Source organism: Scyliorhinus canicula, unplaced genomic scaffold (genome assembly GCF_902713615.1).
Source record: "Scyliorhinus canicula unplaced genomic scaffold, sScyCan1.1, whole genome shotgun sequence".
Taxonomy (NCBI): Eukaryota; Metazoa; Chordata; class Chondrichthyes; order Carcharhiniformes; family Scyliorhinidae; genus Scyliorhinus; species Scyliorhinus canicula.
In genome coordinates this window covers 247,511-268,034 of record NW_024055487.1, presented here as the reverse complement: position 1 = coordinate 268,034, position 20,524 = coordinate 247,511, and the positions used below count along the sequence as shown (strand labels likewise).

The window sequence follows — 20,524 nt, the reverse complement described above, 5'->3', positions numbered from 1 at the left end:
AAAGTTAATACAGAACCAGGAAGAAACATTTCATTGAAAGGCAGAGAAAGATTGGATGATCTCTGGGAAACGCGCAAAGCACAATGAGATACAAGGGTGGATTGGGAGGTTTGTGGAGGGAAAGACTGAAATGGAGTCCGGTCTGGAATTCTGTGCAATGTTTGGTCTTTTTAATTAAGACATTATCGAAATGCTTGGGAGGTAATTTAGCAAATACACTTGAGGTAAATCCCTGTGAGAAGATATTAAGTGGTTTGGACCAGCTGCAGCGCCTGTTCGACCGCATGGCGGCTCTGGAGCTGCGGGTGGACTCACTTTGGAGCATCCACGATCCTGAGGAGGTCGTGGACAGCACGTTCAGTGAGCTGGTCACACCGCAGATTAGGATTGGTGAGGGAGACAGGGAATGGGTGAACAAAAGGCAGAGAAAGAGCAGGAAGGTAGTGCAGGTGTCCCCTGCGGTCATCTCCCTCCAAAACAGGTATACCGTTTTGGATACTGTTGGGGGAGATGACTCACCAGGGCAAGGCAATAGTAGCCAGGCTCATGGCACCGTGGGTGGCTTTGCTGCACAGAATGGCGGTAAAAAGACTGGTAGGGCTATAGTCATAGGGGATTCAATTGTAAGGGGAGTAGACAGGCATTCCTGTGGTCGAAAATGAGATTCCCGAATGGTATGTTGCCTCCCGGGTGCTCGGGTCAGGGCTGTCTCCGATCGGCTGCAGGACATACTGAAGGGGGAGGTGAACAGCCAGTTGTCGTGGTGCATATAGGCACCAACAATATAGGTAAACAAAAGGATGAGGTCCTACAATCAGAATTTAGGGAGTTAGGAGAGAAGTTAAAAAGTAGGACCTCAAAGGTAGTAATCTCAGGATTGCTACCAGTGCCACGGGACAGTCAGAGTAGAAATTCAAGAATATTCAGAATGAATACGTGGCTTGAGAGATGGTGCAGGATGGAGGGGTTCAGATTTTTGGGACATTGGAACCGGTTCTGGGGGTGGTGGGACCATTACAAACCGGATGGTCTACACCTGGGCAGGACTGGAACCAATGTCCTCGGGGGTGCTTTTGCTAACACTGTTGGGGAGGTTTTAAATTAATGTGGCAGGGGGATGGGAACCGGATTAGGAAGTTAGAGGTCAGTAAAGAAGCAGCAACTAAAGCCAGTAAGGTACGAGACAATAAACTCAATGTGACAAATGGGAAGAGTAGACAGGGAAGAGATGATGAACGCAAAGGGACAGGTGGTCTGAGGTATATTTGTTTTAATGCGAGAAGTGTAGCAGGTAAGGGAGATGAACTTAGGGTTTGGATCAGTACCTGGGAATATGATGTTATTGGTATTACTGAGACTTGGTTGAGGGAAGGGCAGGACTGGCAACTGAATATCCCAGGGTATAGATGCTTCAGGAGGGATAGAGAGGGAGGTAGAAGGGGTGGAGGAGTTGCATTACTCGTCAGAGATGATATCACAGCTGTGATTAAGGAGGGCACGATGGAGGATTCGAGCACTGAGGCAATATGGGTGGAGCTGAGAAATAGGAAGGGTGCAGTAACATTGTTGGGACTTTACTACAGGCCTCCCAAAAGCGAGCATGAAGTAGAGGTACAAATATGCAGACAGATTATAGAAAAATGTAGGAGCAATAGGGTGGTTGTGATGGGAGATTTTAACTTCCCCAACATTGAATGGGATTCGTGTAGTGTTGGAGGCGTAGATGGAGCAGAGTTTGTAAGGAGCATCCAGGAGAGTTTTGTAGAGCAGTCTGTAAATAGTCCAACTCGCCAAGGGTCCATACTGGACCTGGTATTGGGGAATGATCCCGGCCAGGTGGTTGATGTTTCAGTCGGTGATTACTTTGGGAATAGCGATCACAATTCCGTAAGTTTTAGAATACTCATGGACAAGGACAAGAGTGGTCCGAAAGGAAGAGTGCTAAATTGGGGAAAGGCAGAGTATAACAAAATTCGGCAGGAGCTAGGGAATGTGGATTGGGAGCAGCTGTTTAAGGGTAAATCCACATTTGAAATGTGGGAGCCTTTTAAGGAAAGGTTGATTAGAGTGCAGGACAGACATGTTCCTGTGAAAATGAGAGATAGAAATGGCAAGATTAGGGAACCATGGATGACGCGTGAAATTGTGAAACTAGCTAAGATGAAAAAGGAAGCATATGTAAGATCGAGGCGACTCAAAACTGATGAAGCTTTGGAGGAATATCGGGAAAGTTGGGCGAATCTCAAACGCGCAATAAAAAGGGCTAAAAGGGGTCATGAAATATCTTTGGCTAACAGGGTTAAGGAAAATCCCAAAGCCTTTTATTCGTATGTAAGGAGCAAGAGGGTAACTAGGGAAATGATTGGCCCACTCAAAGACAAGGGAGAGAATTTATGCGTGGACTCAGAGGAAATGGGTGAGATTCTTAATGAGTACTTTGCATCGGTATTCACAAAGGAGAGGGACAAGACGAATGTTGAGGCTAGAGATGGATGTTTAAGTACTCTAGGTCAAGTTGTCAAACGGAAATGGGAAGTTTTGGGTATTCTAAAATACATTAAGGTGATCAGGTCCCCAGGACCAGATGAGATCTATCCCAGGTTATTGAGGGAAGCGAGGGTCGAAATAGCTGAGGCCTTAACAGATATCTTTGCAGCATCCTTGAGCACGGGTGAGGTCCCGGAGGACTGGAGAATTGCTAATGTTGTCCCTTTGTTTCAGAAGGGTAGCAGGGAAAATCCAGGGAATTACAGACCTGTGAGCTTGATGTCACTGGTAGGCAAGCTGTTGGAGAAGATACTGAGGGATAGGATCTATTCACATCTGGAAGAAAATAGACTTATCAGTGATAGGCAGCATGGTTTTGTGCAGGGAAGGTCATGTCTTACAAACCTAATATAATTCTTTGAGGAAGTGACAAAGTTAATTGATGAGGGAAGGGCTGTAGATGTCATATTCATGGACATTAGTAAGGCGTTTGATAAGGTTTCCCATGGCAGGTTGATGGAAAAAGTGAAGTCGTATGGGGTTCAGGGTGTACTAGCTAGATGGATAAAGAACTGGCTGGGCAACAGGAGACAGAGAGTAGTGGTGGAAGGGAGTGTCTCAAAATGGAGAAGGTGACTAGTGGTGATCCACAGGGATCCGTGCTCGGACCACTGTTGCTTGTGATGTACATAAATGACCTGGAGGAAGGTATAGGTGGCCTGATGAGCAAGTTTGCAGATGATACAAAGATTGGTGGAGTTGCAGAGAGCGAGGAGGACTGTCAGAGAATACAACAAAATATAGATAGTTTGGAGAGTTGGGCAGAGAAATGGCAGATGGGGTTCAATCCAGGCAAATGCGAGGTGATGTATTTTGGAAGATCAAATTCAAGAGCGGACTATATGGTCAATGGAAGGGTCCTGGGGAAAATTGATGTACAGAGAGATGTGGGAGTTCAGGTCCATTGTACCCTGAAGGTGGCAACGCAGGTTGATAGAGTGGTCAAGAGGCATACAGCATGCTTGCCTTCATCGGACGGGGTATTGAGTACAAGAGTAGGCAGATCATGTTACAGTTGTATAGGACTTTGGTTAGGCCACATTTGGAATACTGCATGCAGTTCTGGTCGCCACATTAACAGAAGGATGTGGATGCCTTGGAGAGGGTGCAGAGGAGGTTCACCAGGATGTTGCCTGGTATGGAGGGTGCTAGCTATGAAGAAAGGTTGAGTAGATTAGGATTGTTTTCGTTGGAAAGACGGAGGTTGAGGGGGGACCTGATTGAGGTCTACAAAATTAAGAGAGGTATGGACAGGGTGGATAGCAACACGTTTTCCCATTAGTGGGGGTGTCAGTTACAAGGGGTCACGATTTCAAGGTAAGAGGGGGAAAGTTTAAGGGAGATGTGCGTGGAAAGTTTTTTACGCAGAGGGTGGTGGGTACCTGGAACGCTTTACCAGCGGAGATGGTAGAGGCGGGCACGATAGCATCATTTAAGATGCATCTAGATGGGTATATGAACGGGCGGGAACAGAGGGAAGTAGACCTTGGAAAATAGGAGACAGGTTTAGATAAAGGATCTGGATCGGCGCAGGCTGGGAGGGCCGAAGGGCCTGTTCCTGTGCTGTAATTTTCTTTGTTCTTTGTTGAAGGTTATACAGGACAGCTTATCAGCACTGAAACAGGATAATTTGGAACGGCTCCAGAGTTCATTTGTCGATTGGAGAAAAGGCTGGACACCTAGAATCCGACGATCCAGGAGCTGGAGAGGACAGCGGAGGAACAGGCGGATTTTCAAACGGTGGCGGACGTGGAGATTGGAAAGTTGTGGGAGCAACAAAAAAGGCTCTTGGAAAAGATGGAGAACCTGGAGAACAGGTCCCGCTGGCAGAACCTGAGAGTCGTTGGCCTCCCGGCGGGGGCTGAGGGGTTGGATGCTGCCAAGTAGATGGCAGTCATGTTCCAGAAGCTGCTGGGGAATGAGGTATTCCCTCGACCGCTGGAGGTGGACAGGGCACATAGAGCACAGCCGCGGCCAGGGGGTCCCCCACGGGCGATGGTGGTCCGATTCCACAGGTTCCTGGGTAAGGAGCAGGTTCTTCATTGGGCCAAGAGTACGCGGAACTACAAATGGGACAAAAGTATCCGGCGCGTCTACCAGAACCTGAGCATGGAGGTGGCCAGAAGGAGGGCAGGCTACAGGCAAGTTACAGGTTACAGATTTTGTACAGGAAGCAGGTGAAATTTGGAGTGCTCTACTCGGCGCATCTGTGGGTCACGCACGAGGGCCAGCACCATTATTTTGTGGAACCCGAGAAGGCGATGGACTTTTCAAGGAGGCAAGGGTTGTACCTGTTTTGTTATATTCTTCACGTAGCATAAACTGCTTCCTGGACTTCCGGTTGCAGCTATGCGGAGCTAAGTCGCACCGTCGGCAGCTCCCGCTAGGAACGGACCTTTGGGCTCTTCTTAGGGCCCCCAGCGGTACTTTTTCGACGTTTCCCGACGTGGGAAGGAGTCAGCAACATTTCCACAGCAGTGTATGGCCTGGGCCAGGAGTGGGGCGTGTAAAAAAGTGGTAGCAAAGCCAAAGCAGGTGCGAGGGAAGAAGCACAAGGTGGCGGAGACCAGGCAGCGTGGATGCAGTGGGTGCAGGAGCAACAGGAGGCTCTTCAGCGCTGCTTCAGGGAGCTTAAAGCTGACCTGCTGGAGCCGATGAAGGCTTCAATTGATAAGCTGCTGGAGACCCAGACGGCCCAGGGGGTGGCGATCCGAGAGGTCTGACAAAAGGTCTCCGAAAATGAGGACAAGACATTAGTGCCGGGAGTGGCCGTGGTCAGCAGGAATCAGCTGACTTACAGGAGTGCAATGTAGGGAGCAATGCAGCTAGGGGGGGTCCTAGCAGGGGAACGGGGGAGAGGGGGGTACCGGGTTGCTGCTGGAATGGCCAAGAGGGAGCTGAAGCAGGTAGAGGGGTCGGGATGGGGGTCTGCCGCCGTGGGGAACGGGCCGAGCAGGGGGGCCGCGGGCACGTGGTGGGCTGAGGAAGGGTAATGGCTAGTCGGCGGGGGAGGGGAGTAGGTAGCCCCCTGATCTGGCTGATAACCTGGAATGTGAGGAGACTGAATGGGCCGGTCAAACGGGCCCGTGTGTTTGCGCATCTGAAAGGGCTGTAGGTGGATGTGGTCATGCTTCAGGAGACGCACCTGGTGGCGGATCAGGTTCGATTGTGGAAGGGATGGGTAGGCCAGGTGTTTAATTCGGGGCCGGATACAAACAAATCGGGGAGGGTGGCGATCCTGGTGGGAAAGAGGGTGTCGATCGATGCGTCGATGCGGGTTTCATGCGGCGCATTTTGGGCCGGATTCCACATTTGGAGGCGGGGGGCCTGATAATGGGGGGGGGGGGGGGGATTTCAACACGGTGCTGATTCTGGCACTGGATCGATCCAGATCCAGGACGGGTAGGAAGCCAGCTAAGGTGCTGAGGGGGTTTATGGATCAGATGGGAGGGGTTGACCCATGGAGGTTTGCGAGACCGAGGGCCAGGGAATTTTCATTCTTCTCCCATGTGCATAAGGCTTATTCCCGGATTGATTTTTTCATTGAGTAGGGCGCTGATTGTGAGGGTGGAGGATGCTAAGTATTCGGTGATAGCCATTTCCGATCATGCTCCGCATTGGGTGGGCCTCGAGCTGGGGGAGGAGAGGGACCAGCGCCCGCTTTGGCACTTAGAGGTGGGGTTGCTGGCGGACGAAGAGGTGGGCGGGCGGGTCCGAGGATGCATTGAGAGGTACCTGGAGACCAATGACAATGGGGAAGTGCGAGTGGGGACGGTCTGGGAGGCGCTGAAGGTGGTGGTTAGGGGAGAGTTGGTCTCCATTCGGGCCCACAGGGAAAGGAGAGAGCAGAGAGAGAGGGAGAGATTGGTCGGGGAGATGGTGAGGATGGACAGGAGGTATGCGGTGGCTCCGGAGGAGGGATTGCTTAGGGAGCGTCGTAGTCTCCAGGTCGAATTCGACCTGTTGACCACCAGGAAGGCGGAAGGTCAGTGGAGGAAGGCACAGGGGGCGGTGCATGAATATGGGGAGAACGCGAGTAGGATGCAGGCACACCAGCTCCGTACGCGGTATGTGGCAAGGGAGATCGGTGGAGTTAAGGATAGGGGAGGGAATGTGGTGCGAAGTGGGGTAGGCATCAATGGGGTCTTCAGGGACTTCTACGAGAAACTGTATCGGTCCGAACCTCCACTGGAGGAGGGGGGAATGGGGCATTGTCTGGACCGGCTGAGATTCCTGAGGGTGGAGGAGCGACAGGTGGAGGGGCTGGGGGCACCAGTTGAGCTGGAGGAGCTGGTTAAAGGGATAGGGAACATGCAGTCGGGGAGGCGCCGGGGCCGGATGGGTTCCTGGTCGAATTTTATAAGACGTATGCAAACCTGCTGAACCCTCTGTTGGTTAGGACCTTCAACGAGGCAAGAGAAAGAGGGGCTTTGCCTCCGACGACATCTCGGGTGCTGATTTCCTTGATCCTTAAATGGGACAAGGATCCCCTGCAGTGTGGGTCATACAGGCCGATCTCACTTTTAAATGTAGACACCAAGTTGCTGGTGAAGATTTCAGCCACAATGGTAGAGGACTGTGTGCTGCAGGTTATTCATGAGGATCAAACGGGGTTCGTGAAAGGGAGGCGGTTGAATACTAACATACGGAGGCTCTTGATGTAATAATGATGCCAGCGGTAGAAGGGGAAGCGGAGATAGTGGCGGCGATGGATGCGGAGAAGGCCTTCGATAGGGTTGAGTGGGGCTACTTGTGGGAGGTGCTGGAAAGGTTCGGGTTTGGGGCGGGGTTCGTCAGGTGGGTGAGGCTGTTATATGAGGCCCCAGTGGCGAGTGTGGCCACGAATAGGAGGAGGTCGGAGTATTTTCGGCTATACCGAGGGTGAGGCAGGCATGCCCCTTGTTCCCCCCTGCTCTTTGCGCTGGCAACTAAACCCCTGGCCATGGCGTTGAGGGAGTCGAGGAACTGGAGGGGGCTGGTGCGGGTTGGGGAAGAGCACCGAGTGTCGCTCTATGCGGATGACTTGTTGTTGTATGTGGCAGACCCGGTGGAGCGGATGCCGGTGGTGATGAGGATTCTCAGGGAGTTTGGGGACTTCTCAGGGTACAAGCTCAACATGGGGAAGAGCGAGTTGTTCGTAGTTCACCCAGGGGACCGGGGGGGGGGGGGATTGGTGAGCTCCCACTAAAAAGGGAGGAGAGGAGCTTCAGGTACTTGGGGGTTCAGGTGGCCAGGAGTTGGGGGGCCTTGCACAAGCTTAACCTCACGAGGCTGGTGGAGAAAATGGAGGAGGGGTTTAAGAGGTGGGACATGTTGCCGCTGTCGCTGGCGGGTAGGGTGCAATCAGTCAAGATGACGGTGCTCCCAGGATTTCTGTTCCTGTTCCAGTGCCTCCCCATTCTTACCCCAAAGGCCTTCTTCAGGTGGGTTAATAGGAGTATTATGGGGTTTGTGTGGGCGCAGGGAACCCCAAGGGTGAGAAGGGTGTTCCTGGAGCGAGGTGGGGGGGGGGGGGGGCTAACGGTGCCCAACCTCTGTGGATATTACTGGGCTGCCAAGGTGGCGATGGTGCGCAGATGGGTGATGGAGGGGGAGGGGGCAGCCTGGAAAAGGATGGAGATGGCGTCCTGTGTGGACACAAGCCTGGAGGTGCTGGTAACGGCACCGCTGCCGCTCCCTCCAACGAGGTATACCACGATCTCGGTAGTGGAGGCTACCCTCAAAGTTTGGGGGCAATGGAGACGGCACAGATCGGGTGAGGAGATCGAGGAGGAGACGTGGGCGGACACCCTAGGAAGGGTGAACTCCTCCTCTTCTTGCGCGAGGCTCAGCCTCATACAATTTAAGGTGCTGCATAGGGCTCACATGACTGGGACAAGGATGAGCCGGTTTTTTGGGAGTGAGGACAGGTGTGTTAGATGCTCAGGGAGCCCAGCGAATCACACTCATATGTTTTGGGCATGTCCAGCATTGGAGGACTTTTGGAAGGGCGTAGTCGAGGGTGGTGGGATCCAGGGTCAGGCCGGGCTGGGGGCTCGCAATATTTGGGGTTGCAGAGGAGCCAGGAGTGCAGGAGGCGAAAGAGGACGGTATTGTGGCCTTTGCGTCCCTGGTAGCCCGGCGGAGGATTCTTCTTCAGTGGAAGGATGCGAGACCCCCAAGCGTGGAGGCCTGGATCAATGACACGGCGGGGTTTATTAAAATGGAGAGGGTGCAATTTGCCCTCAGGGGATCGTTGCAGGCCTTCTTCGGGAGGTGGCAACCATTCATAGATTTCCTGGCAGAACGGTAGAAGAAGGCCAACAGCAACAGCAATCCGGGGGGTGGTGTCGTCTTTTTGTTTTGCTTTGAAGCGGTGTGTATATTTGCTCAATGTCAATGGCGGGTGCTAATTTATTTATTTCTGTACATATGGGAGGGGGGTTGTTCTCTTTCTTCCTTTTGTATTTTGTTATTGATATATTGTGAAAATTTGAATAAAAATTATTTTTTAAAAAAAGACCAACCCACCTAAGTTGCAAATCTTTGAATGGTGGTAGGAAACGCATGCAGACACTGGGAGAAAGTGCAAACTCCACACAGACAGTCACCCAAGGCTGGAATTGAACCAGGGTCCATGGTGCTGTGAGGTAGCAATGATGCCCTTTGTGACAGTCTGAATTTTCCGCTCCTGATGTTTTAACATTTGATCTTTTCAATCACAATGTGTCTCAAAGAGAAGATTGAAACTTTGGTTTTAGCTGTCAGGTATATTTCCTGTATAAATCGAGAACCACTAGAATGATTTCAGTTCCTCTACAGATGCAGCTCAGATACCAGAAATCTCTGGAGTTCCCCATGTCCTCATTGCTCTCACCTTGGGTAGAACAGTTCTGAATCAGGTGGAGTCAGTCACACGTGCCTCTGTCACGATGTTTCCATTCCTGTTTTGTCACACACCTCCCAGTGACACTGACTATAACACAGAAACATCAAATTATCATTGCCACCTTGCATCTTGCCCTCCTATTATTGTCTAATGATAACAGTGACAGAGTAACACACAGCAGCATTGGAATAACAGGCAGGTTATTGTCTAATAACAGTAACAGAGTTATTATCTGGGACCCTGGATCTGGGAAGCAACAGTGCTACCCACTGTGCTACCATGCCACCCTATATTGGCCCAGGTAGGGTGATATTTCATATGAAATTAAATGAAATGAAAATCACTTATTGTCACGAGTTGGCTTCAACGAAGTTACTGTGAAAAGCCCCTAGTCGCCACATTCCGGCGGCTGCCCGGGGAGGCTGGTATGGGAATCGAACCGTGCTGCTGGCCTGCTTGGTCTGCTTCAAAAGCCAGCGATTTAGCTCAGGTGCAGATTCGATGGGCCGAATGCCCCCCTTCTGCACTGAGGGGTCTCTTATAATTCTACATTGGATATAATGATATGTTCACTCACACACTGCAGTCTGACTTCTTACTGGAAATATTCTGTGTTTGTTACACTCAAAGTGAGTGAATCCTTTGTTGTTTCTCCTCTGGGCCCCATCTCCACTATTATTGTCTGATTGTCCCACTGAGACTCTCACTGTTATTATTGGACAAGCCACAAAAATTGATTCAGTAAAGTCTGAAGTACTGAATTTTCCAGAAGCAATGAGCTGATAAAGATTTCCCTGCTTTAAGACAGTTCGGATATTCGCAGTTTGTTCATCCACAACAGTATTTAATGGATTAACAGATGCAGATGAACAAAATAACTGTGTCAATCATGTCTAATTGTAAGATAAAAGCAACTTATTGCGGATGCTTCAATCAGAAACATGGGGGGGGGGGGGTGGGGGGGAGAGAGAGAGAGACAATGGTAAGGGTAGAGACGTCAATGGAAGTGTTAGAGCTGGAGATATTCACACAAAGGCCTGTTTGAGTAAGTAAAGAAACAGTTTATTTCAGATCTGGGAGAAAGATTTGGAGACTACGCAATCTCGCAATACTCTTTCTCACTTGAGCTAAGGTTCGCATTGGGTTAATATACAGATTCAAGGGGCGGAATTAGTTGTATTCTCATTTACAGACAATCAATCAACTATATTCGTGTCACAATTCATTATATGCAGTCAATCAATTTTCTTAGCATTCCAGTTATCACATATATGGTTAAAGTGGGTGTTGTCTTACCTGCCACTAACTTCATACAGAAGTCATTCAAAACTAAAACAAGGATATGTCCTATCTACAGCTGGAGAACTTGATCTATTATGGATACATTGTATTCCTTGTTCTGTGAAGCTGTTATCAGCAGCTGTTGAGATGCTCCCCATAAGTACCCACGCTTGGTTCTCATGAGGCGGTTTACACAGTTTGTAACTTATTGTTCAGGAATGTGGCTGGTTCGGCCATTTTGTGTCTTTAGTATTGCTTTAATAGCGAACAGCCATTTTGTGTACTTTCTGATATTAACAAGCATTGTGTATACAGTATCTATTTCTACAAATTGCCCCTTATAAAGAGGCATATTAGCCAATGAGCAACTTTAGTCTCATCAGAACTATTCAAAAGTAATATTGGAGCACAATGTAGCTACAAATATAATTTATATCATGGTCCAGTATCAGAAAATGTCCCCCTACAGGAAGTAATGAAAATGTTGCTAGAAATAAAAAGTGTATACTTAAACCCAACGTATACAATTGAAGTATACCAATTGGAACACATAGTGTGACCAAAGTGTTTAGAAATTTTCATACTTTTTTTCATCTTGTATAAAATTTTAACTTTCAGTGTTTCTTCCAAGTGGGCAGAGTAAATTGTAGAAGTGAAATGCAAATGTCAAAGTGTTATTTTGATTGAGTTGCCTATATTAAACCAATTGCTAGAGAAAATTCTAATTGTAAATGTTCAATAGTGGCTCTTTGCTTCAGGTTTTATTTGTAAACATTTCTTGAATTCTAGAACATTAGTATTGAAAGCTCTTTGATATGGAGTTTAAATATATTTGTTAAAAAAAGAAAAAGAAATTTTGGGGCAGCACGGTAGCAAGGTGGTTAGCATAAATGCTTCACAGCTCCAGGGTCCCAGGTTCGATTCCCGGCTGGGTCACTGTCTGTGTGGAGTCTGCATGTCCTCCCCGTGTGTGCGTGGGTTTCCTCCGGGTGCTCCAGTTTCCTCCCACAGTCCAAAGATGTGCAGGTTAGGTGGATTGGCCATGCTAAATTGCCCGTAGTGTCCTAATAAAAGTAAGGTTAAGGGGGGGTTGTTGGTTTATGGGTATAGGGTGGATACGTGGGTTTGAGTAGGGTGATCATTGCTCGGCACAACATTGAGGGCCGAAGGGCCTGTTCTGTGCTGTACTGTTCTATGTTCTAAATAAACATGTGGGGAAGGTAGAGGAGAGTAATAAGTGACATGGCCTCTCAGCCTTACCATTGGAAGCTGCAGCAAGACACTGCAGTTGAACATAGGACAGGTCCACTGCCTGCTCCGCTGCCACCTGTTTCTGCAGGGCAGTGGTTGTCACGTTCATCTAACGCAGCAAAATGTCCTCCATTCAAAACTGGGCAGGAACATCGAATACTTCTCGCTTAGTTTGAGGAAAGTTTGCATCACATGCGATTGTTTCACATGTCATCTGAATCCCATGTATTAGATATATATTTGGCCTCCTCAGCCTCAAACTTCATTCAGAGAAGTCGAAGGTAGTGAATATTGAAGAAGCAAAGATCAGAAAAAGATGATCGCATTTTGACACAGTTTGGATATTCTCAGTTTGTTCAGTCCACAACAGAATTTAATAGATTTTCAGATGTAGATTAACATTTTAAATCACCATCTGAAACAGATCTAATAGTAATGTATGCTCATACAGACAGACACAAACGATACTGTAACTGAATTAGAGGAAATGGCAGAAATTTAACTGAACCACCTTCTTGAAAATCGGGTGGAAAAGCCACTCAGGGAGATGAGGAAATCCAGGCTCAGTGTGGATTTCCTTTCTTATACATGAACGGGATTTAGGCAGCAGAATGTTTCATATCCAGAGCAAAGAGGGTCAAATATAATGAACATATCATTCTTAAATCTCTGACCTGTGAAGGTATTTGTGTTTAAAAACTAACTATGGTCAATCTCAAATGAAAACAAGGGAACTTGTATTACCCAGTGACTCGATTTATTTTCTTCGTCATTTATGTTTGCAATTAAATGTTGTTTATTTCAGAGAGTCTCAATTTCAGGTGAGGAGATAAATATCACATAATATCAAGTTTTGAGTAATGGAACAAATCCTGAGTAAATTTGTTTGATATTTTTCGAAGGAACATAAGAATGATGTTATTATTGAATGAGAGGAAACCATTTCACCCGGAGATATTTGCTGAGCTCACATTTCTACATTTTAAAATTAATTTGAAATCAAATAAAGTAAACTACTTCAGCAAAGTGATCTCTAGAAGGCTTTGTTAAGCTTCACAAATCCTTTCCCTCTCTAACAGACAGACTCTGTAAACAGGATGTAGATCAAATGTAATTAGATTGTTATCAACTCCGAAATAATGACGATGCTTCAGCAGAAAATACACTTTTGTAAATTCATTATGAAACCAATTGCATGATTACGTAATGTTTATATCGTAAACTACGCCATCTTCATGTCCAAATCTTCTGGTCATTGGACCATGGGAATGTTTTCATTAAATCAAACTGAGCAAGGATTCTGCAGAAACTCCTTTTTCAAAAGCAAATTGGAAGATTAATTTGAACGGAGAAACTTCAAGAACACAGAGAGAGAGAAGGACATTGAGACTAATCGATTTGCTCTGTTCAATGTCTATATTTTTGTTAGAGTTTTACACACATTAAGGCCTTCGGTTTAAACCCGCACAGAAACATTATCAAACCCCATTGGTTTCCATGTGTGGAAAAGTTACATGATTGACATTTTCATTATCCATTTACACCCATCCTGAATTGCCCTTGAATTGAGTCGCTGAGTGAATCTGCCGTGTGGAACCCCGGTCCCCAGAGCTTCAGCCTGGTTCACTGCTTTACTGGTCCAGAGCCAGTTACACTATTCCCCCACCAGCCACTCCCACAGTGAATCCACTGTCCAATATTACCTGGTCCAGAGCCAGTTACACTATTCCCCCACCAGCCACTCCCCCAGTGAATCCACTGTCCAATATTACCTGGTCCAGAGCCAGTTACACTATTCACCCACCAGCCACTCCCACAGTGAATCCACTGTCCAATATTACCTGGTCCAGAGCCAGTTACACTATTCACCCACCAGCCCCTCCCCCAGTGAATCCACTGTCCAATATTACCTGGTCCAGAGCCAGTTACACTATTCACCCACCAGCCACCCCCCCCAGTGAATCCACTGTCCAATATTACCTGGTCCAGAGCCAGTTACACTATTCACCCACCAGCCACTCCCCCAGTGAATCCACTATCCAATATTACCTGGTCCAGAGCCAGTTACACTATTCCCCCACCAGCCACCCCCCCAGTGAATCCACTGTCCAATATTACCTGGTCCAGAGCCAGTTACACTATTCACCCACCAGCCACTCCCCCAGTGAATCCACTGTCCAATATTACCTGGTCCAGAGCCAGTTACACTATTCACCCACCAGCCACACCCCAGTGAATCCACTATCCAATATTACCTGGTCCAGAGCCAGTTACACTATTCACCCACCAGCCACTCCCCCAGTGAATCCACTGTCCAATATTACCTGGTCCAGAGCCAGTTACACTATTCACCCACCAGCCACTCCCCCAGTGAATCCACTGTCCAATATTACCTGGTCCAGAGCCAGTTACACTATTCACCCACCAGCCACTCCCCCAGTGAATCCACTGTCCAATATTACCTGGTCCAGAGCCAGTTACACTATTCACCCACCAGCCACTCCCCCAGTGAATCCACTGTCCAATATTACCTGGTCCAGAGCCAGTTACACTATTCAACCACCAGCCACTCCCCCAGTGAATCCAATATTACCCGAATATAATAACTTACAAGCATGTGTCATTTGCTCAGACATGTACCTTAAAATGCATTCAGGAGAAGCAGATGTGCTGAAAATTGCCGACACGCTGAGCTGGAACACAGATGCTCCTATTTTGACTCGGCACAAATATTAACAGTTTGTTCAATGTCGACAAATGCAGGTCAGAGGCTGGGAATCCTGCAGCGAGTAACTCACATCCTAACCCCACAAAGCCTGCCCACCATCTACAAGGCACAAGTCAGGAGTGCTGGAAATCCTGCAGCGAGTAACTCGCCTCCTAACTCCACAAAACCTGTCCACCACCAGAAGGCACAAGTCAGGAGTGTGATGGAATACTCTCCACTTGCCTGGATGGCTGCAGGAACTCACCAAAAGCATCTTAGACAGCGCCTTCCAAACCCAGGACCCCGACACCGTGAAAGTTTCCTTCCAGCCACTCCCCATGCTGACCATTTTCACAGTAACTTCATTGCGTTATTAATGTAAGACGACTTGTGACAATAATTAAGATTATTATTACTTGGAAATATATCGGTTGTGCCTTCACTGTCACTGGGACATAATCCTGGAAGTCCCTCCCTAACAGCACTGTCGGTGTACCTACACCAATAGACTGCAGCGGTTCAGGAAGACAGCTCACCATCACCTTCTCAAGGGCAAAGAGTTCTGGGCAATAAATCCTGGCCTCGCCAGCGATATTCACATCCTCGAATGAATCAAATGAAACAGACACACAGCTGCCTGAATCCACCATCATGGGGTCACCTGGATTAGTGAATAGAGATAAGGGAATGCCCACTCACATAGTCAAGCTTTTTGAAAATGTTTCGATTTTCTCGGGGACGTATTGATTCCCTGCAGTGTGAGCTCAGCTTCTCAAAGCAAACCCAACGTGAACCGATCCCGCTGCCTGCACCGGAAAGAAATGAACAAAATCTGCAGCTTGGCCAATAAGAAACAACATCAAAGGGCTCGCCCGAGATTTGAACCCGGGACCTCTCACATTTTCTTGCGGCACAAACCCCGAAGCGAGAATCTTACCCCTAGACCAACAAGCCAGTAGGAGCGACTTGATTGAGCCAACAGACACTTTCATTGCCATCCACAGCCAATCAGATATCTGCGGAAAATGCTGGGAAATCTCAGGCAGTCAGGCAGCATTTGTGGACAGGGAAACAAAATTCATCTTTCACCTCCTTGACCTTCCATTGAAACCTGGAAAGGTTAGAAATGTAGAAAATTAGAAGCAAGTGAAATCCCGGAGGGAGGAAACAGAACAACAGGAAAGGGCTCAAATGGGGGGCAAGTCAGGAGAGATTAAATGAGAAAAGGCCTTGGGACCCTGGCCACAGAGTGTGGTTAGCATCGAATCAGAGAATAATGACACCACAGTATGAGGCCATTCCGGCCGCCGTGTCTGTGCCAGCTCTCTGTTAGCGCAATGGAAGAAATAAAGAAACAAAAGATATGTCTGGAGGAGCTATCCATGGCAGATTGATCAACAACTGCCACCCGGACACAAAGAACAAGTGGAAACAAGATTGAAACCCAAATCTGCGATGGAAGGACACACAAAATGGGGGCAGCATTTACAGTGTGAAACTGCTGAACACACACTGAGTGTGAAAGTTGTATTGAGCCCAGCGGAAAGATGCGCTGCTGTTCCTCGAGTGGCTGTTGAGCTTCTTTGGAACATTTCACGACGCCGAGGTCCGGGAGGTCAGCGTTAAGATCCAGCTCTCCAGTCAGTTCAATTCTCCACTTTGGCTCTGTGGATTAGATGGGTCACGTCCCTGTGGTTAACACAGATCTGGAGCATCAATTTTATCCAAACGCACTCCGGCTCAGACACTGTCTCTCTCTCTCTCGAACATCATCTGTGGGGAGAGAAACGACGTAAACATTCCGAGTCCTGAGAAATCTTTTTCAGAGTGGGCCAATGTAAATCAATCCTGCCGTCAGCATCGCAAACAATTCGTAATCCCTGACCTGGAGTAAAGAGCCTGTCCTGGATTTAAACCCACGACCACTCCCATAGGCATTGCTTGAAAATCCTTAAACGAGAACCAGACCTCGAGACCAAAGAGCACAAATTTGAGACCGACATTCAGCAAAATATAACTTATGTTAATTTCGATATAATTTCTACATCTCACGGCTTTATATGTTGAGACATCTGTTAATTTAAGAAACAGCTGTCGCTTGCACCAAGGGACCTGGCCTCTCAAACAGACCATCAGAATCTGCAGCAACACAGTGAGGTTGTACATTCCGCACGTCCAGTGGTTGCCAGCGGTTTCTGTAGTGTAGTGGTTATCACATTCGCCTCACACGCGAAAGGTCCCCGGTTCGAAACATCGAACATTTAGCATTTCGTGTGAGAAAAGTTTGCACCATTATTGGGCACAAAATAATTCTGTTTCCTGAATGTTGCCGGAATCTCGTGTGTTCCAGGATTATGAGATCTCGTCTCACATGAGCCACTACACTGAATTGAACATTAAGGCCCAAGCACTGAATTTTCGGCAGGCAATGAGAGGTGAAGAATTTATCATATCTTGGCACAGCTCGGATTTTAGCAGCTAGTTCATCCACAACAGAATTTCAGCGATTTACAAATGAACATATTTAATCACCATCTCAAACATGTCTAAATGTATGACAAATGCAACTTACTGCGGATGCTTCAAACGGAAACAAAAACAGAAAATACTGGATAATCTCAGCAGGTCTGACAGCCTCTGGGGAGCGAAATGGCAGCTGTCGTTTCCAGTCAAGTGGACTCTTTGTCAACGCTGGAGAACTGGAACTGGAGATTCAGACGATTGTGGGTGGGGGGTGGGGGTGGTGGAGTGCTCTATTGGGCCTCGATAGGGGGCTAGCAATAGGTGGGAAATGACGAAAATGTCTCGGGCAGAAAGAAAAAGGGAATGTAAATGAGGCTAATCAAGGCTATGAAAGGTGCTGATGGTGCATCAAGCGGTCAGAATGTGTCAATGGCAGAACAAAGGTAAGCAGTGCGTCAGAGAACAATTACAAACAGGGATCAGATTGCTGAAGTAGGATGGTATGGGCTGGGGGAGGGGGGTAATGCTGAGGGTAAAATATATCAATGGAAGGGATGATAAGTTAATGGAAAAAACATGAGGTGGAGGGGGAAGTGAGAGTTCACAGTCTGAAGTCGTTGAACTGATAAAATGAAAGGGACAGAGAGCTGTCTGAGTCCAGCTGAATTAGTCAATAGAAATGTGAATGCCCACACATGGACAAACTTCTCGGGAACGTATTGGTTCCATGCAGTTTGAGCTCAGCTTCTCAAAGCAAACCCAATGTGAATGAATCTTGTCGTCTACGCTGCAAAGAAATGAAGAAAACACGCGGTTTGACCAACGGAAAACCTCATCGAAGGGCTCGTCCGGGATTCCGACAGCGAGACAACAGAAGCGTGAATCATACCTCTAGACCAACGAGCCCCGCGAAAAAAAGCTAATGCATACTGTCATTGACATCGAATATCAATCTAACATCTGCGGAGAACGTCAAAAGTACTGCAACATCTCAGGGAGTCAGGCGGCATTTGTCGACAGGACAACAAAATTCGTCTTTCATCATCACCTTTCATTAAAAACCGTTTTTTATGTCCGCGGGACCATGTGTACGGTCCTTCCAGATATTTTCCGCACTGCCTCAGGGGACCAATATTGCCAGCATTCTCATTCGGTCCCTGGCAATCAGAGAATTGGCCGTCACTGTTGAAATGCACAGAGTTGTGATCCTGTTGTCGTCTCCGTGGCGCAATCGGTTAGCGCGTTCGGCTGTTAACCGAAAGGTTGGTGGTTCGATCCCACCCAGAGACGAATTGTTGTTCCACTCCTGGATGCTATGTTTTTTGGGGCTGTTTAGGACAGGGCTGAATCGCTGCCTTTTCACCCTGCATATAAATCCCGCGGGGTTTTCCGTTCTCAAGTTCTGACAATACCTTTTGAAATGTTCTATTGATTCTTCTTCTCTCGCCAATTGTTGCGCCAGACTCCAAATGATAACAACTCACAGTGCAATCAACATGATTTGCTTGCATAAGGTGAGGTGGCCAAGAGGAAAGGCGTTGGTTTCGTAAACCAAAAATCGCGTGTTCGAATCCCGCTCGTGCCTCTGTGATCCATTTAAAGTCGTTTCATTGTCTCACAAACACTTATTGCATGAAATATCATTCACCTATCTTCTTCAGAGAACATTTAACCTTCATGAATTTTAACCTAATGAAAATAATTCCAGACAATCTGGTCTCTGAAAAAAGCGATGTTCAGAACCCTGTCGAGCCCTGCTATTATTCTGAGTTCTAACGTCCGCATGTCCTCCAAAGTCTTGGCATTCATTCGATTTTGTCGCATCCATGGTGTGAACCGAGAACTCCAGGGATGATTTGCACAGATTAAGCATCATTTTTTTGATTAGAAACACTTATAGTGACAAAGATAGTGTATAAACAGCTGAAATTTAGATTTCTGTCTAGGTTTCCCGTCCTGATATGCATTGCAGTCAACACTGAATCCACTCAACAGCCGAATTCTAACACGGAGTAAACCGAATCCGGCAGCAGAGGGCGCCAAATTCAAGCACGGGCGTCAGAAACTCACCTGATGGTGTCGGCCAAACCGATAGGATGGGAGGCGAGTGATGTCACAATAGACCCTCTCCCTGCACTGCACTAAGTTCCCTCTCTCCTACACAATCCCTGACTCAGTTCAGTTCACTGGGAGAGATTCAGTCAGACATGGTTGTGATAATACTGGCGGCGCTTTGGCACAGTAAGTAGTTATAGTGTTAATTAAACCGAATTAGCATAGTAATACACATAGGCTAGAGTATAATTAACGATCGGGAATGTCTATGAAGTGCCTGCATCAGAGGTCCCAGAAAATGCCGCAGATACAAGTAGATTTATATCAACTCTGTTTAAACTCAGGGCGGCACGGTGGCGCAATGGTTGGCACTGCTGCCTCATTGCACTGAGGACAGGGGTTCGATCCCGGTCCCAGATTACTGTCCGTGTGGTGTTTGAACATTCTCACTCCCACAGCCTAGATGTACAGGCTCAGTGGAGTGGCCACGCTAAAAAGCACATCTTAGTTGAACAAACTCTAACTTTATAAAGGAACAACAATCTGTTCATTTCAGTCCTTCACTTTCGCAGGCCGGCAATGTTCAATCCAGTCGCTCAGTCACCAGTGACAATAACAGTCTCAGAAGGGGCTTCGGTGAAGTTAAACTGCCAATATAAAGGCCCCAACATGTACAAAATGCAATGATATCAGGAGAAACCGACACAGCCACCGAGATGGATTATCACCAACAACTCAGCAATGAAGAAAGATGTGGGTTCAGGACGATATCTGGCGTTTGATGACAAATCTAAACAGATCGGTTACCTCAGTATAAGCGCATTCGATGTGGAGGACAGGGTGGTCTATTACTGCTCACTGAGGAACAGCGTTCGAGAAAACCTAAAGCCCCGTACACAACCCTGAGTCAGTGTTTACATCATCACTGAGGTTCCTTTCCGAGAAGGAATTGATCCCAGGCTCAGGCAAGCAATCAGGTCTATTTACCGGACATGTCTCTGTCCTTGTGTAGATCAAGAGAGGAATAGTTTGGGAAATCTTGAGAGCTATGATTGAAAATATCAGCCATGATTGAATGGCAGAGCGGACTCGATGGGCCAAGTGGACTAATTCTGCTCCTATGTCTCATAGTCTTCTGGTCTTATTATGGTCTATCATACCGCAAATTTTATTGTAACTTTAAAATCAGAATATCTACCTACCAGCAGAGGGTGGCACTCAACTGAGGAGATGGACGAAAATCATGGCCTGCTCTCGCAGAAAGTCCAAGGACAAAGACTCCTCGTTACCTGTTCTTTTAGCGAAATGCAGAATGCATCAATTGCAAAATGTACAAGGTACTTAATAGGCGG

At 47.5% G+C, this 20,524-nt stretch overlaps 1 non-coding gene and 1 pseudogene across 1 annotated transcript; one reads left to right on the top strand and one right to left on the bottom strand.

Moving 5' to 3' along the window:
* The window catches only part of LOC119960122, a 29,161-nt pseudogene extending 17,105 nt beyond the window's left edge, over window positions 1-12,056 (bottom strand).
* A 6,277-nt stretch (window positions 12,057-18,333) lies between these two features.
* trnan-guu lies at window positions 18,334-18,407 on the top strand. Its single transcript has one exon. It is a non-coding gene; the product is annotated as a tRNA-Asn (tRNA).
* The last annotated feature ends 2,117 nt before the right edge of the window (window positions 18,408-20,524 follow it).